The 17,396-nt window shown below is 38.4% G+C and overlaps 1 protein-coding gene across 7 annotated transcripts in view; it reads left to right on the forward strand.

Moving 5' to 3' along the window:
* Nucleotides 1–17,396, forward strand: part of LOC118205610 (death-associated protein kinase dapk-1-like) — a 154,050-nt gene that overhangs the window by 26,602 nt on the left and 110,052 nt on the right. The gene's annotated exons all lie outside the window — the stretch shown is intronic.

The following is a 17,396-nucleotide window of genomic DNA, read 5'->3' on the forward strand; positions in this document are numbered from 1 at the left end:
CTTTAGAGTTAGCCACTTTTAGAATAGTACCTCAGGGTTTAGAGTTGAAAGTAGGGTGTGTTAAGAGGTCTCGTTATGTTGAATTTTAACACGTTAGTGTTTTGATTGTAGGAGGAAGTGTGGCACACGTAGACAGAAACACATTCGTGTTTGGTGTTCTTTTACAACACATGTCAGAGAGCACGGGGAGAGATAATTAAAATAGTCATGAATGAAATAAGAATGTTAAGAGAAGTATATTCTATATGTTATTTGCAATGTCATTGTGTAACATTTCATTAAACTAGTTTTCCTTCCAGATCTCTGGAAGGAACCAGAATTGAATAAAAGCTCCTGGTTAGATGCAGTACAGATGAAAAAAAAAAGATTGTTGTATATCCTGGGAGCTGCTATTGTAACAAATTTCTTTCTTTTAAATTTCTAGTTTCTAGCTAAGTTGTGTTTGTAAAAGGTTGGCCTCGCGTTAGATTCTAGAGCTAAAAGTTTTCAACAAGGTCGTTTTAGACCTCAGTTTCAAACTAATTAACTCTGGCGGGAAGTATGTAAGGATCTTAAGTTTTACTAACGTTTATTTTATTTTAAATCTTTACTATCACTTCTTATTTTCTACTTCCGGCCAGAATTATAAGCGTGAAAGTTTTTATGCAAAGTTTGTCTGGCGAACGCCAAGTATTTAAGTGTGGCCTTTTTGCCAAGCGAAGGAGAGGAAGCAGTGAGTTCGAAGCAGGCCGCTTACCTTAGAAGTTACGCAGTTGCTATTTGCCTTCCAGGCCAGAGGTTTTAATCCTCTTGATAAATTAAACGTATTGTAGTGTTCACAGTCTCTGTGCTACATACGCTTCCTGTTATTATAAGGCCAATCTTCAACGTGTATTATTCTAAAGTTAAATTAGAGTTTAGTTTTATTTTTTTACTTTTACGTTAGATCCCGAGTGGCGGGTCATTGTATTCCGAAGTACGGAAGTTATTGTACATAGAGAAAAATAAAGGGTTTTGTATACCCTTCGTCTGTATCCTGTCTACTTACTACAATTAGTGAACATAGCTTTAGTAAGCTCTCTGTTCCTAGTCAGGTCCTTGTATGTTCCCGAAGAAGGTTAGAAGGAACAATGAACCTGATAAGCATATAGGGCCACGTCCGCCCTTATACAGAGTAAAGCCAGAGAGGCCACATGGGAGGCTTGCACAAGGCGCCCAAACCCAACGAACAAGAACGCCCAGGCCAACCGGATGGTCCAGGCGTTATAGAAGCCCCAAACAGGCTTACATTTTGCTTTCTTTTTTGCACGTGGTGTGGCCGCCATTTTGTGATTGTAGGAGTTTCGGTAAATACATTTTTGCAATTTTCAAGTTATGTTTATGTTTTGTACATTTGGATATTGTGCTTTGCTTGTCTGATTTCATGCATTTTGCTTACAAACGTTTTGTTTTCTATTCATTTCAGTGAGGGATTTTTCTGCTGTTTTGTGTGTACTTTATTATTGCTCAGTTAATTTAGTTTGATTTTCTGCATTGTTTATCATGCCTTCATCCGTTAATCGTTTCACTAAATTACGCCTGAAACGGCAAAAATTCCTGAATCATCTTGACTTTTTACTTAAATGTAAATGTAAAAAATTGATCCCCAATTTTATTCAAATCAAAACTAATCAAAAACTTTCGAGTCGCGTTTCAAGAATTCTGTTAAATTGCAAGCTTGCCTTACTTCGGTCCGTGATAAGGGATACACGTCAACAATTGTCCAAAATTGAACATGAACTCTATAAGCTTCATCTGGAACTCGCTAAATCATATCCAAAATTCACTGGCCTTGAGCAAAAGTCTTGGTCTAGAACGGAGAATGCAGTTAACCGTCATTAAAAACACCCTTGCAGTTAAATTCGAAAAACTTCTTTTACAGTCTTCCAGTTCAAGTAGTTCAAAAAATCTTCCCATTGTAAACATCAAGCCAATAGTTAATATTTCTAATGTTAGTCTTTCAGAAGAACAAGAGAGAATTCTAAAATATAATTTTAACTTCTCACAAACCTGTAAAACCTCGATTCCAAAGATTTTGGCTCCTATCGAAAAAGCTTTCAAGTTCAGTAAAGTTTCAGATTCACAGAAAGAAATGATTAGGCATCTTATCGCTCATAATGTGAAATTCAATAATAAACCTTTGAAACCAAATCTAACTGCAAGAGAAAAAGCTAGAATGCGCGAAATTCATTCTAATCCGGATATTATCATTTCAAAGGGCGACAAAGGTGGCCAGATAGTCGTCATGGATAAGAACACTTACATCGATGGTGTCACTAAACTCTTAAACGAAGGACTATATAATCCGATCCCTAAAGATCCTTCACCTTCGGACTTATCCAAAATAAAAACTGCGATCAAATCTTCGCAAATCATTTCAAGCAACTTAAAACATTCGCTTATCCCATCTGTTGCGAATTGTGCCAGATTATATGCTCTTCCCAAAATTCATAAAAGTGGTATTCCTTTCCGCCCTATTGTATCAAATTTAAGTACTGCCTCGTATCCTTTAGCTAAATATTTAGTTTCTAGATTTTCCACTCTATTAGACAATAACATTTACACCATAAAAAATTCAATAGAGTTTGTAAAAAAGGTTAAAAACATTTCTCCTAGTAATTTACTCATGGTTTCTTTTGATGTAAAATCATTATTCACCAATGTCCCAGTGGAGGGTGCATTAAGATGTCTAGAAACCAGACTTCGCGAATTTCATTTCTCTTGCATCGAAATTGATGAGCTAATTTCTTTCACTCAACTCTGTTTGAAACAAACACATTTTGTTTTCCAAAATAAATATTACAAGCAAACTGAGGGATTAGCCATGGGAAGTCCCCTCAGTCCCATCCTGGCTGATATCTACATGCATTATTATGAATCAAAATTGTTTGAAACTTTAAACTTCCCGGCATAGTTCCGCTACGTAGACGATACTTTTACCCTGTTTGAAGGTAATAAAGATGATTTAAATAAAGTTCTTTCAACAATGAATTCTATTGATCCTGCTATTCAGTTCACTTTTGAACTTGAGACTTGCAATTCTCTTCCGTTTCTCGACATTCTGGTCACACGTAACACATCCAACTTCAGTACTACAGTTTACCGTAAACCTTCATCGGTTTGCCTTCCACCACACTTTAAATCATGTCATCCGACTAAACAAAAGTTAGCTTCATTTTATTCCTATGTTTTCCGTGCTCTTCAAGTTTGCTCCTCCAAACTAGCCCTTGATGAAGAACTAAATTATTTAAATGCAATAGCTATTGACAGGGGCTTTTCACCCAACATTATTAATCAAGCAGTTAAAAAATTCTCATCTCAACACACTAAAAGCCACACTCTTATTTTAGGAGATTATAAAAATTCTGTTGTCATTCCCTTCTTTCCATCAATTAGCTATAAAGTTGCACATATTTTGCAGAAATTTAACTTTCGGGTTGTTTTTTCTCCCATCAATAAAATTCCAACTTCTATACTCAAGGACCCCATTCCGGATATGAATTCCTGGGGTATTTATAGGATTCCTTGCCAGTGTGGTTTAATTTACATTGGCCAAACTAAGAGAGCCTTAAAATTTCGCGTCAAAGAACATGAGGCATATGTTAGAAAAAAGGAAACACAGAGGTCTTCTGTTGCTCAACATTGTTGGTCCGAAAATCACACTTTCAATTTTTCTGCTGCCAAAATTATTCAAAAAACATCTTCCATTGGAGAACTGGATTTTCTAGAGGCATTTCACATTCATAAAAATCTTTCTGTTCTAGTTAACGATCCTAATTCCAATCCAAATTTGTCTTCGGCTTTTAGAGAAATTATGTTTTAGTTCGGCTTTCACCAACAGATGGCGCCACCTGCTTATTTTTGACCATGCTTTCTTATCTTATCTAATAATTATTTTCTATCTTGTTCATTTGCGATTTTGCAGCTGAGGATGGTGGTTCGGTAAAATCATCGAAACTAGTTCTGTGAAAATTTTGTAAATATAACGCTGATTTTTTGTTGTTCGACTTCTGAATTAGATAGCATAATATTGAGAGACATGCATTCATGACGTTGAACAAAAGATTACTTCCGATACAACTAAGCACTTGCTGTACGCTTTATGCTGTTGCTTTTGAATGAAAAAAAAAATGCCATACCATTTATAAGAAATCAGATGTTACAATTACTAAAAGTACAATTGTATTATTTCGTAGGTATGTCATTCCAGATATTCACTGGTTCATATAAGCCAAAACAAAATTTGATTATGCACAGATTCAAACAAGAATATTTAGCAGTAAGATAGAACATAGTGTAAATATGGAAAGTTCGCGCCAGATATATGAAGAGATAAACGAAGAAAGTCAATCGCTAAATTAAAGTAATTCTAAGTGCAATAGTCAACACTACATATTATTACACATTATTACATTTGTATTCAAAACCTAATTATTAATGAAAGTAAGCGCCACTTGCTTATTCTTGTCCAGGCTTTCTTATCTTATCTAATCATTATTTCCTATCTTGTTCATTTGCGGTTTTGCAGCTGAAGATGATGGTTCGGTAAAACCATCGAAACTAGTCCTGTGAAAATTTTGTAGGTATAACGCTGATTTTTGTTGTTTGACTTCTGAATTCTCAACGCCTGGACCATCCGGTTGGCAGTTCCGCGAACCAAATGCCACCGGGTAGACACCCGTCCAAAGTGCCCGGGTCCAGTGATTTTGAATCTTCAAGAATAGCATTGTACATGGCTAAACAAGGGCAGATATACATTAGTAGTTATTTACATGCTTCTGTTAATACATATTTGCTGACATGCAATCCAGCACTGTTACATACATATACTTTCTAAATACCTACATGACATTACCTTAATTTGCTTTGGAATAATAAGACAGAGCTAGTATATACAGCTAGCACAATAAAGATAAAAATAATAATAATAATAATAATAATAATAATAATAATAACATACATTAGGATACGCTTGCCCACACTATATACACACATCGCAGACATACCTAGATTACTTATGCTTGAATGATACTGATTTACATTGAAATTTGCTGACATACTGACCAGTTATATTTACACATGGCATAAGTCTGGACCCATGTCCATTAGCTTATTAATTATATGAGTAATTTTGTTGGTCTGGTGTCGCTGCTTGACCATAAATCTGTTGAATGCCTCCCTGTTCGTCTGCGGGAACGGAATGTGCATTCCCTCCGTGAGAGGACATTCATGAACGTAGTGTTCTGCTGTGCCCAGATCGCCGCAGCAGCACTGATCCGAATTGGAGATTCCAAATCTCTCAAAATATACTGGAAAGGGCCCATGCCCTGTGATGTAATACACCATTTGTGGCCGTGCAACCAGTAGTTCCCTATCTACTTTAGGCAGAAATGTATGCGCTCGGCGGCCTGTGTCTTCGTTGTCCCACGCAGCCTGCCAGAGTGCTAGAGCTGTGGCGCGCAGATTCCGTTTTAAATGTGAAACCGGCCATGGGATTTGTACTGGGACTGCTTCGACGTTATGGGCTGCTTCTTTTGCAAGCCGATCTGCAGTCTCATTACCATGATTCCCGATATGGGCTTTCGTCCATTCTAGATTAATTTTTAATTCTTTATGAGCACGGAGGTATTCCTGAATAGCTGCTATTATTGGAGAACTATGGGTGGGGTTAAGAATGGCGCATAACGTAGACAGGCTGTCTGTTATTATGTAACTATTGTATAGCCTCTGCTGAATTATCGCTTGCAGTGCATAGCTTATAGCTGTGGCCTCGCTTTGGAAGACACTATTGTGCGCTTCCAAATGCCCCTTCCATTGGCTTACTATTCTACCCTCTTAAGTGCTGCATATGCACAGCCCACACTGTCGTCTATTTTAGATCCATCCGTATAATAGGTAACATCTATGTTCGTGGATCTTGTGGTCTGCTTTAGGTTGACATTAACACCCCGTCCTTGCAAAGACGGGTGCCTGTCAAGGCTGATGACTGCTCTTTCGAGGTTATTTGCAGTAAACACCTCTTCCCCAAATTGCGTTGTTTGGCCGAGTTGCTTGACTATCTGGTATGTAGCTTCCTTCTCGACACTAATCGACAAGGGTAGTATGCCAGCTAGGACTGCCAGTGCATTGGTCGGGGAAGTTCTAAATGCTCTCGTGATATTTAATAAAAACGGCCGTTGGATGCTTTGCAAATGCTTTACTTTTCTGCCCTGCATCGGTAAGGCCCAGACAGCTGCTCCATACGTCACGATCTTCTCAGTGACGGTGTTATAGAGGATCTTGAGGATATGGGGGTTGAGACCCCAGCGATATCCTTTCATCATCTTGAGCTGCTGAGCGATGCTTGCTGTGCGCTGTTTTAGGGAGAGCACATGCGCTATCCAATTCAGTTTGTCATCAAATATTATTCCCAAGTACTTGAGTTCTCGCTTGATTGCAAGTCGTTTCCCATTGAGCGTGATGCGTGGTTGTCGCGTTAGGGAGCCTCTCTTTTTTGGAATCAATAAAACTTGGGATTTTTCTTCGGCAATCTTCAACTTCAGCGTTGCACATCGCTCCTGAAAGAGGTCGCAGGATTCGTGGCAGTTTTTTTCAATTGCTCTCTAGTGGGGCCTTGTACTATTAGTGCCGTGTCATCGGCATATGCAACTATTTTCGTGTGACTTGGCCACGACTGTGTAAGTATACTATTGTACGTTAAGTTCCATAGGAAGGGTCCCGCGCAGGGACCCTGCGGACATCCCCTTGTTTGATTATCTTGTAGTATGCCACTATTATGCTGCAGAATTAGTTTTCGTTCTGCGAGATAGTTCTCCAGTGTCCGATAGATATTCCGTGGACAGCGTGAGTTTCTTAGTGCCCGTAGGATTGCCGGCCACCACAACGTGTCAAAGGCACTTTTGAGATCGACTGAGATGAACGCGGTGTGATGACCGGACAATCTGTTTTGTAGGAGACATTCTTTAACCTTCATGAGAGCATGGACGGTGGATCTGCCTGTACGGAACCCATATTGATCCTCGCTCAGGTAATTACTAGAGTGCAAGTGATGTCGGAGCCTGTTCACTAGCAACTTTTCAAATGTCTTACCAAGCGCTGATAGTAAGCATATTGGTGTGTAGGCATCCGCTCTTCTCGGATCCTTGTTCTTTTTAAGGAATAGAATTACTTGGCCGATCTTGAAGCACCTGGGGAACGTGCCGGTACTTAGTAGCTTGTTGAATAGCTGTCGAAATAGATTGATATTCGAACGCACAATGAGTTTAATTATACGATAGTCTACTCCGTCCGGCCCAGGTGCTTTCCTTTGCGGTAGGCACTTTAAGACGTGAAATATTTCTTGTTTTGTGAAACAAGCATCTTCTGCAGTATCAATGTCCGAGGTATCATATCGGATTATTCTATGTGCTTGCGTGTCTTCGGAGGGGTCGTCTGTGGCGAAGACCGCCTTCACGATTTCTGCAAGCATGGTCTCTGTGAGTTTATTGGAGATCTCTGGGACAGGTAGCAGATGGAAGGAGGCGGGTTTGAAAAGCTTACACGTGGCAATCTTGTGGTGTATGCCATATATTTCGGTATTTTCCGTGCAAAATTTTCTCCAGCTTTCCAGTTTGGCCTGTAGGATCATTTTCTTATATTTTGCTCTTTCCTGTTGAAAGGTGATGAGCGTGTTAGAAGAAATATTGTGACGCCGCTCCTGCTTAAGACGGCGTCTAAGGGCGCGAACTTTCTGCTGTTGTTCTCTGAGATGACTGCTCCACCAGTTTAGATTAGAGATCTTTTTGGTTGTTCTGGTTGGCAACATTTCATTACAAACTGTTCTTATGGTGGACATTATGTCACTCGTGATAACTTGTAAGGCTTCGGTGGTAGTTGCTTGTTCGATCAACTCTGCGAAGTGGGCAAGTTGGGATTTAATGGCTGCAGCAAATGTCCTTACTTTATTACCTGGCAAGTTATACCTCTTGATTATCGAGGTGGCTGTTTTACTGGCGATAGAAAATCTAATATAATTGTGGTCTGAAAGGCTTAAGCCTTCCACGACCGTCCAACCCTGAATCTTTTATGCGATTTGCAATGTTGCTACTATAAGGTCGGGCCATCCCTGTGAGTGGACGCGATCGAAGGTGGGTGCAGCATCATGATGATTAAGTACGCTCATATTTTGACTAGAAAAGAAATCTTCTAGCATCCGGCCTTTAGGATCAGTGCTGGCATATCTCCATGTGGAACTGTGGGCGTTGAAATCCCCAGCACATAAGATGTTATGGGATCTGTACCGCTGAAGTAGTTGCTGCATTCGCTGGATAGTTGTATCTATATTAGCTGTCGGAGGGGAGTATAGTGAGACCAAGAGAACCGTTATGTTGTGCATCTCAAGAAGAATAGCCACGAAGTCTCTTTCTGTGGTGATGATAACCGATGTCCACGCTGGGTTGCAATTGATCAGTATTGCACGGGGTAAATCGTTAACATCTTCTTTTTGGTACACTGTCCATTGTAGAGGATAGCCTACCGCTTTTCCCTTCAAGCAGTATGGTTCTTGGGCAAATATTAGATCAACCCCTTCGGTTGCGGCATATGCGGCAGCTTGTGCCGTGGCTGCTTTGGAATGTTGCAGATTAATCTGAAGGCACCTTATTGGTGTTTGAACTGGGATCGTGTCCATATTAATGTCCGTTGTCAGTGCAGCGTCCAGTTGCTGAGGTGGCTGGGTTAGACTATTACTGGTATGAGGTGCAGATGTAACTGAAGGCTGTGACGTACTTGCTTCTGTATGGGTGTTCACAGACACTTTCTCTTCAGTATTCCGTTGCGCTACGGACGTTGTCAACTGCCCGTTGATAAACTGCGCATTCTGCTGCATAGGCAGGGTGGTGGAAATTGTATCTGGTACCCAACCTGTAACTTGCGTCTCCGCAATTAATGCATGATGGTTGGTCTCCCGTGCAGTCTCTGGTTGCGTGAGCGCCGGAGCAGAAACCGCAGAAGATCTTGGAGGACCTGCACACGTCCTGGTTGTGTCCAAACTGTTGACAGCGATAGCCTCTTCGTACTCCAAGGAACTCGGAGATGCCATGCGCCTGCCATGCCGTGAATATGCGCTTTGTCTTGATTGCTGCAGCAAATCCTTCTGTGGAGCACTCGATGATCCATTTGACCCTCTGTGGGCGTCGCTCACGCAGACGGAAGAGAATCTTGAAATGCAGAGCGGAGATTCCTGCTGTCGTGCTGAGCTCAGAGATGAGCTCCTCTGGCTTGGTATGCTCCCTGACATTATGTACTGCTATTCTTGGTCGACGTCGCTGTTTCCTCTGTATATCTATATCGATGTCTGCTTTTTGAAGATGGTCCTTTAACTTGTCAACTTCTTCGGGGGTATCACAATAGACTTCCAGACTTCCTTGCGGGGCGGGCTGTATTCTCCGTACTGCTACGGGGATTTTGTTCAAAGGGACCTTGTCTTGTAGAGCTCTCCGCAAATCGTCTGTTGGCCTTTTGGTCTTTGGTTTAATCACGAGACTGGGCTTACTGTTCTTGCGCACGGTCTCTGCAAAGCTTTGCGGTGTACTGTTTACTGTTTGCGGAGGGGCCTGCTCACAGGCGGGCTGTTGCGCAGATGGAGAGGGAGTATGCACTGTACCACAGCAAACAAAAGTAGAGGTATTGGTACTTGCCTCTGTTGCTGGCGCTTTGGGGCGATACTCTGGACCCTCTAAGGCAAGGCCTTGGAGCACAGATAATGCGTCCTTCAGTCTATTCCTTAAATCTTGAGGGAGAAGGTATCTACCTCCTCGGCTTGTATCGGTGATATTCCGGATCTCGTTGGCTAGTGCAGCGATCTTTTCTGGCGTTGTCCGATCGGACTCTAGCAATTCTGCTGAATTAAGCTGTGTTGAATTACTGGCTTCCTCTGGGAGCTTGGACTGGCGTGTCATGTCACAAGTAGAAGCGTGATCCTTTAAATTGACACTATGGAGTCGCTGGGTAACACGTATAATGCACTATTGAAATCACTCTTGACACTGATGTGTACACTAAAATACGCTTATTTCAGCGTTGTATGCACTTAAAAACACTGTACGATACTATTCACACTAGTGTCGCACTTTAAATCACTGAAGAGAAAACTAACTTCACTGAAACAAAGCCTAGCGTTGCTTGGTCGCTGCAACAAACACTATATTTCTAGCTGAAGGCTTTAACTAGTGGCCATGCACTATTCATTCACTTAAAGACACTGAAATTGATATTGGAACAATTTGCCCGTATTTACACTTGTGATGCACTGTATCGCACTGAAATGTATAACTTTCACTGAGATGCACTAACGTTGCTTGAACACTAAACTAAATCACGCACTATACTTTACCGACGCTTTGACTAGGGGCTGGGCACGATTAATTCACTTATTAGCACTGTTGTTGACACAATTTGCACATATAAGCACTAACGAAGCTTCAGTCGTTGAACTATAGCACACACTTATCGTAAACTGAAGACTGGTGGTTATGCACTATCAGCTCACGTTGTAACACTGGATGTGACTCTAAATAACGCTTGTAAATTGACGTTTAATCACTGAATTAGCACACACAGTACATTAAACACTTTCACTGTAAAGAACACTGTTTCACTCAGCACTGTAATAACTTTGTAAAAAGAATGGCACTTAAATACCTTGTGTAATTACACGTATTATCTTATTTATGCCAACGTGGAGACTCTAATTGTACACTATGTGATAGTTTGTCTGGTTCACAGGAAATTACAATCTGGTATACTTAAATATTTACTCATAACACAAAGTAAACATGTAAATAGCACTAAGAGTTAGAAAATTACTACAATTTAACTGAGGATTGCTAATTGAATAGGACCAATTAATACTAATTAAATTAAAGTACCGAATATCTGGTAAACAGTCACTTAAATACTGTAAAATCTGAGTGAATACAAGATGCAAAAATCAGAGTTATATAGGTATGAAGTACAATAATCAAAATCAGCACTGTTAATTAGCTTAATTAGAGGCGGTTAATCAACGGTGAAACACTTTTAAATCTGTAGCCTGAAAACACATAAATACATGGTAACAGATACTTGATAAATTTGGCCAGAGTACCAGAACTGTTATAAGGATACTGTTATTTGGTCAGTTAATTAACAGTAATTAATTAGAATAGAGTACTGAACGACAAGAATTAAGAGTCTAAAAGTACGTAGGTCAAACTTGGGTCTGTAACAGTATTATTAAAGTACTAGTTAAGAATTATTACCAGAAGTTAAGATTAGGTAGGTTGTAATTAAAATTAATTAGTTACTTAATCAGCGCTTAAGGCCTACCTTGGCCGATATCGCTTCTCTGTTGTCTTGGTCTGCTTCTATATACACGCAATCCAAACAAATAGCACACGCACATTATATTCACCACACCTTTGCATATAAACAATAACGCGCAGTTATCAAATTTCAAAGTCCGGAATTAGCACAAAATTGTTATCTCGGGTTATACACGTCCGATAATTAAGAAAGATATGTCTCTGTGGTCCTTGACACTTCAGAAATCCGAATCCGTTAGTTCCAATTAGTTGCTTTAATTAGTTGACTAATTAGCAAAATTAGGCAAGGAGTCCCAGTCCTTTCTTCTTCCTTTGTTAGATGAAGAGTGAATGGTAGCCCATAAGCTTAATATGGGCAAAAGACACACACACACACACACACACACACACACAAAAAAAAAAAAAAAAAAAAAAAAAAAAAAAACAACTTTCAAAGACTTCCTCACAAAACTTTCAGAGAAGAAAAATTTTGTTCTCGTTTTGCCCTGTTGACAGCAAAACAAAACCAAGAAACCAAGACTGAATTTCTGTTTGCTGTGGGATGATCCAAACGTCAGATATTAATCTAGCTTCCTCCCTCCCCCCCCCGAAAAAAATTATGACTGCAGACGAAACTTAGTGCTTCGTTTTTGAGAAAAAAATGCCGTTGATCTGCTTGGGCTGGAGAAGGTTCCCTTCAGTACAGGAATTTCATTTCCAGAAATCTGGAGTAAGGATGATGTGAATGGCCTTTTTTGATTGGAAAGGAATAATTCCAAAACTTTATTTGAGGAACTATATTTTATAAAGACGTAAGGAAAAGATTTTTAAAGAGAAGTCAGAGCCTTCGGCCTGAAAAATCTCAATAGAATAACTGATTTCTGCTGCACGTCAGATACTACCATTAATAGAACTATTTACTTTACTTTAATAGAATAATTCTAAAATTTTATTTGAGGAACAGGTATATTTTATAAAGACGTAAAGAAAAGCTTTTGAAAGAGAAGTCAGCACCTTAAGCCTGAAAAATCTCAATAGAATAACTGGTTTATGATGCACACCAATATACCACAGATACCACCATTAATAGAACGATTTTCTTTAGGAGAATTTCTAAAATAAAATGCGGTGGTTATGTTAATCAATTATAGGCTTTGCCGCCCGTTATAGTGGTTAATGGTATTAACTACGTGTGAGGGCAAAACGGTATAGTGGTTAGCGTCGCTGACTGCCGTGCTGAAGGGCTCGGGTTCAAATCCCGGAGACATGGATGTATGTAAATGTATTGTGTCCGTGCGGCATGGGGGCACTCTAAAGGGCCGCTCCCACTTGGGTTTATCTGAGCCAGTGGAGTCAGTTCCATGTGTCGATTAGCTCCGCTATGCCTGAAGTTCAGATTTTCAACTTGCTGCTCTACGGGAAAAAACTGGTTTTGGAGATGGGTCGGCTACGTCAGTTGTCTCTTAGCTTAGGTAATCCTCCGTGGGAACGGCCTTTTAATATGCGGCGAGACGAAAGCCCTCTCGAGAGGCTGGTGTTAGAAGAAGAGGGGTAGGAGACCCTCGGAAGCTCTGCATCAAAACTGGGGGCAGAACTCAACTAAATCACACTGTCATCTGTAAGATGCTCAAGGCTGTTGCCAACGGAAGGCGTAAACTTGCGCTCATTGCCACGAGGAATTTCATGGGCTTAGGCTGACTATAGGTCAGACAAGTGAGCATTAGCAACTACAACAACAATTATAGACCTTTAGAAATTGTTCTGTAAATTCGTTAGTGCAATAAATAAGGTGAGAAATAGTGTCACATTTAAACAGGTAGTTAATTAAGAGGCAATAATAATATCTTGTTTAGGGCATAATATATATATATATATAATATATACCAGTAACACCGTACCAGACATGGAAGACACAAGCGGCTAGCTCAAACAAAATTCTAGTTAATTCTTTAATTATTAGTTTTTTTAAAAGAAATTGAAGAGATTGTCTTATAACATGGGAAAATTTCATAACTTAATAACCAACACAGTTTGGATATTGAAATCTTAAAATCCCACCAAGAATACAATACTTACATACCACAATTAAATTAAATATTAAAACGAGATACTGAATATATATATATATATATATATATATATATATGTAAGCTTATAAAATGGAGAAAATCACGAATGACGTGGCAAATTTATTGCAATAGCTAAATAACCAACCTTTAAACTTCATAGTTGTATTCAGTTATCTGTAAAGGGAAAAAAAAGATTAATAAACTAAAATGCATATTAAATATAAAAATCTAACTTAAAATAGCAAAGCTTTGGCTAGTTAGGTGTGGTTCCTTTGCAAATAATTCCTTTAATCAAGCGAGGGATAAATAAATGAAATCAGTATTAGAAAAAGCTATATATCCAAGAAAACACTGACATTTAATGATATACCCTCACGTTTCCAAAAGAAATCATTTGATGTCCAAGTACGGGAACTTTCGCTTCAGCTTAAATCTTCCATAATTTGTAAAAATGTTTTTTTTAATAACGTGTGAAAGTTTCAACATTTTATAACAGACGAATTTTTGGATGATTCTATAAATGAAAACGTGAGAGATTTTTAAAAAGTCGCCAAAAATCAGTAAGATTAGGATTATTTAGTGCATTCAGGAGCTATGAGCTTAACCCTTTGTTGCACCATGTCCACTCTAGTAGACAAAAGTTTAAATTTGTTTATTCTCCTGCAAATGCCTTAACAGATTCCATTCCTATGTTTATTTATTCTATATTATTAGAACTTTCAACTGTCGATCATAGATGGCTGTATAGCATCACTAAGTAAAGCGTTGTTACTTGCAAAATGGCTGCTACTTCTGTTTCCAAGTTAGTACAATTTCTTATCGTGAGTGAGTGAGCGCCACCAAGGAAGACCACTGACCTGGCCTTATCCTCACAGTGTGATATCTTCCTGGCAGAAACCATCTACTCTCTGGTCCACCCTGCTCCGGGAACGCAGCCGAATAGACGGCTAAGAGCCTCATAAAGTCTACATGTAAGCTTGGATATTGTTGTACGGGGAAAGAGTATCCTGTTAGGAACTACTTAAAATTAAGCAAAGAAGCAATCAAAAGACTGTTAAGAATCGCTGTTAGAATAGACAGAAACTTGTGTTAGATAAAGTAAAGATAGGAGAACTCTGCCTGAAAAATTAACTATCGTGGATTTTCTGGACTTGCTAAATGTCTACATGCGGGGGCTAATCCTGACACAACTGTCATATATTTATGGGGATTTTGTAAAATCATTGGTCCTGCATGGAGGAAAGATGTAACCTGTTAAATTATTGCACATAGTAAACTTTAAAAAAAAAGAAAAAAAGAAAAAAAAAAAAAAAAAAAAGAGAGAGAGAGAGATTAAAAAATGATTTAAAAAAAATCCTAGCGCCCAAATATAATTTAACGCAGATTATTTTCCATATGCCTGACTCTTATGTAAGAACATTTAAAAGATTGTGTACCTGTTATCACTAAGATAACAAATTCCTGCATAATTTAGTTCTTTGCGCATACTTAAACTGTAGTTGTTTTACAAATTGAACCATTCACCTACATTTTCTTTCGTAGTACTTGCAGACAGGATAATACATACATAAGTACAAAACTGAATATTAAAGTGAAAAACTAACATGATACTGAGTACAGAAATACAGAAAGCTAATCCCTAATGCCTGCATACATAACACTTAAAAATGCATACGCAATACATGAAAACTAAAACTAAAACTGATAAACATAATACATAAAACTGATCATTAAGTAATGCTACGTAGTCTAAATCCTAGCCAAGTACGAACTGACCTTCATAGTACATGCAGAGAAGTCATAAATACAGACTTGAGTAAACATTATATAATATTGCTTATATTTTCTTATACTGCCATTTTTTATTCATAATTAGTAATTTTAGACATTTTATTTTAAATGTCATTTTGAGAAAACTGTGGAGTGGGTAGATAAAGATCTACCGAAAAGAGTGAATTTAAACCCAAATGAACTGCTTATCAAGTCAAAACACCACTGGAAATATTTATGTTCGGCAAGGAATTTCTAGAAAATTTGACATTTGAATCCAATAGGTACAAGTTACAAAATCGTAGCAAAATGAATTCAATCACAATCGACGAAATGAAGGTATTTTGGGGGATCTGTATATCCTTGTCAGTTGTAGATTTACCATTTAGGAAGATGATAATGATCGCTGCAAAAAAGGCAGGAAATGATTTCAAATGACCATAAATCGTTGGGAAGAGATTTGTGTGCATGCTGTCCACTGTAGTGAACAAACTGTAGCAATTATTTAAAACGAAATTTGAATAAAATTAATTTTTTTATTAATACAAAGGTTATTTTAAGTAGAAAAAATACAAACATTTTCGTTTAACTTCTCTAGATTATTTGTATGCAACAAAGGGTTAACAGCAGGTTTGTGGAAGGCTTTCTGAGGGAAACTGATTAGCATTCACGTTACACATAGAAACAATTTCTAAAAAATCAGCCCATACGTAAAGATTTGGTATAGATTTCATTTGAAATATTTCTTTTTCCTTCTCTGTTCAAAAGCTATACTTACATTCCATTTTACACTGTTCGTCAAAATTAAAGGGTATTGACAGAGATAAAGCTAAAATGTTATCTACTAAAATATTATTAAAACAAAGTTGTACAGAGGCATTGTTTAACATAAATTATGTTGATAGTTGACTAATCTCAAAATACTGAATTTAAATCAAATTTATGGCAATTAAAAATGCTAGGAAAATTATCTCTTGTTTTTCAACAAACTTTCTTCAGTATAGTCTGCAGTCAACTGGAAACGCAAACCTTACATCTTGATTAAACTACCAAATTTTTTATCAGATCTTGTGAAACTGTAGGCTACCTTTCTCGGTACGCACGTTTCAGATCCTGAAGACGTCGGGAGGCATTCATACTGCAATTCGGCAGCCTAAGATATCATATACATGTTCAATCGTGTTCGAATCTGGTGAATATGGTAGCCAATGCATTCGGGTGATATTTTCTGTTTCCCAGTATTCTGACACCTATAGATGCTCGATAGGATAGATGATGCGGAGAAAATTCTCCGCAAAAATTTCTGAATTTACAATACACTCTTCAACAGCTTTACATAAAGTTTCAAGAGTTCGTTCATATATCTGTGACCAGTACAGAACCTCTATCGAAGACTTCCAGCATAGTGCGACCATTTTTGATGATTCCACTTTAAACTATGAAACCACTCCCGTAGAAACAGAATCTTTCATCAATAAGGACAGGTAAGTTACGTTGTGCTCGCTCCTTCCAAATGAAAGCACATCTAGAATCACAACATAGGCTACATCTGGCTACACATGCTACCATTCCTTTTGGATGCATTGAACATGATGACGACATTATCTTAAACGAGCGGCGTTTTAAGATGAAATGAGTGGCCCACGAATCAATAATGTCGTCGCTAAAAATCCTATCTCGTAAAACCCTCGTACAGCTATAAAACGGCTGAGAGTTTCTATTGCAACTGGAAGGTCATCTGAAATCAACTTTGTTGCAGTCACGTTACGGTTTTTTCGAACCGACAATCGGGCGCGAAAAAGTCTTCAGCTGCCGTTGACCAGGCTGTTCTACTAACTTATTCTCTGCTTTAGACTTGATACGAAATTTTGTAGGATATTCATCATGGGCGACCTTCATGACGAATATTCCATATTTCCGATCCATCGAGTCTGCCAATTAACGGCCAGTTTTTGTTCTTTTCTTAAATAATGCCTTTGAGTTCTAAGTAATCAGAAATCACATACTTACAAAAAAAAAAAAAAAAAAAAAAACATTAAATTTAAACAATACTGTACAGGCGAACTCCTACGTGTGTTCATTGCGTACAATTTTGTCATAATCTGCATATTTTATGGTTATCTTACGGCCAGAAATCCAACTTTTCAGTCAGTTGCGGAAGATTAACATAAAAAATCACACCATTGGACCCTGGTTTAAAATTTTAATCGGTGAGTAT

Source organism: Stegodyphus dumicola, chromosome 2 (assembly GCF_044657685.1).
Source record: "Stegodyphus dumicola isolate Sdum_Otavi_A_Nest chromosome 2, ASM4465768v1".
NCBI lineage: Eukaryota > Metazoa > Arthropoda > Arachnida > Araneae > Eresidae > Stegodyphus > Stegodyphus dumicola.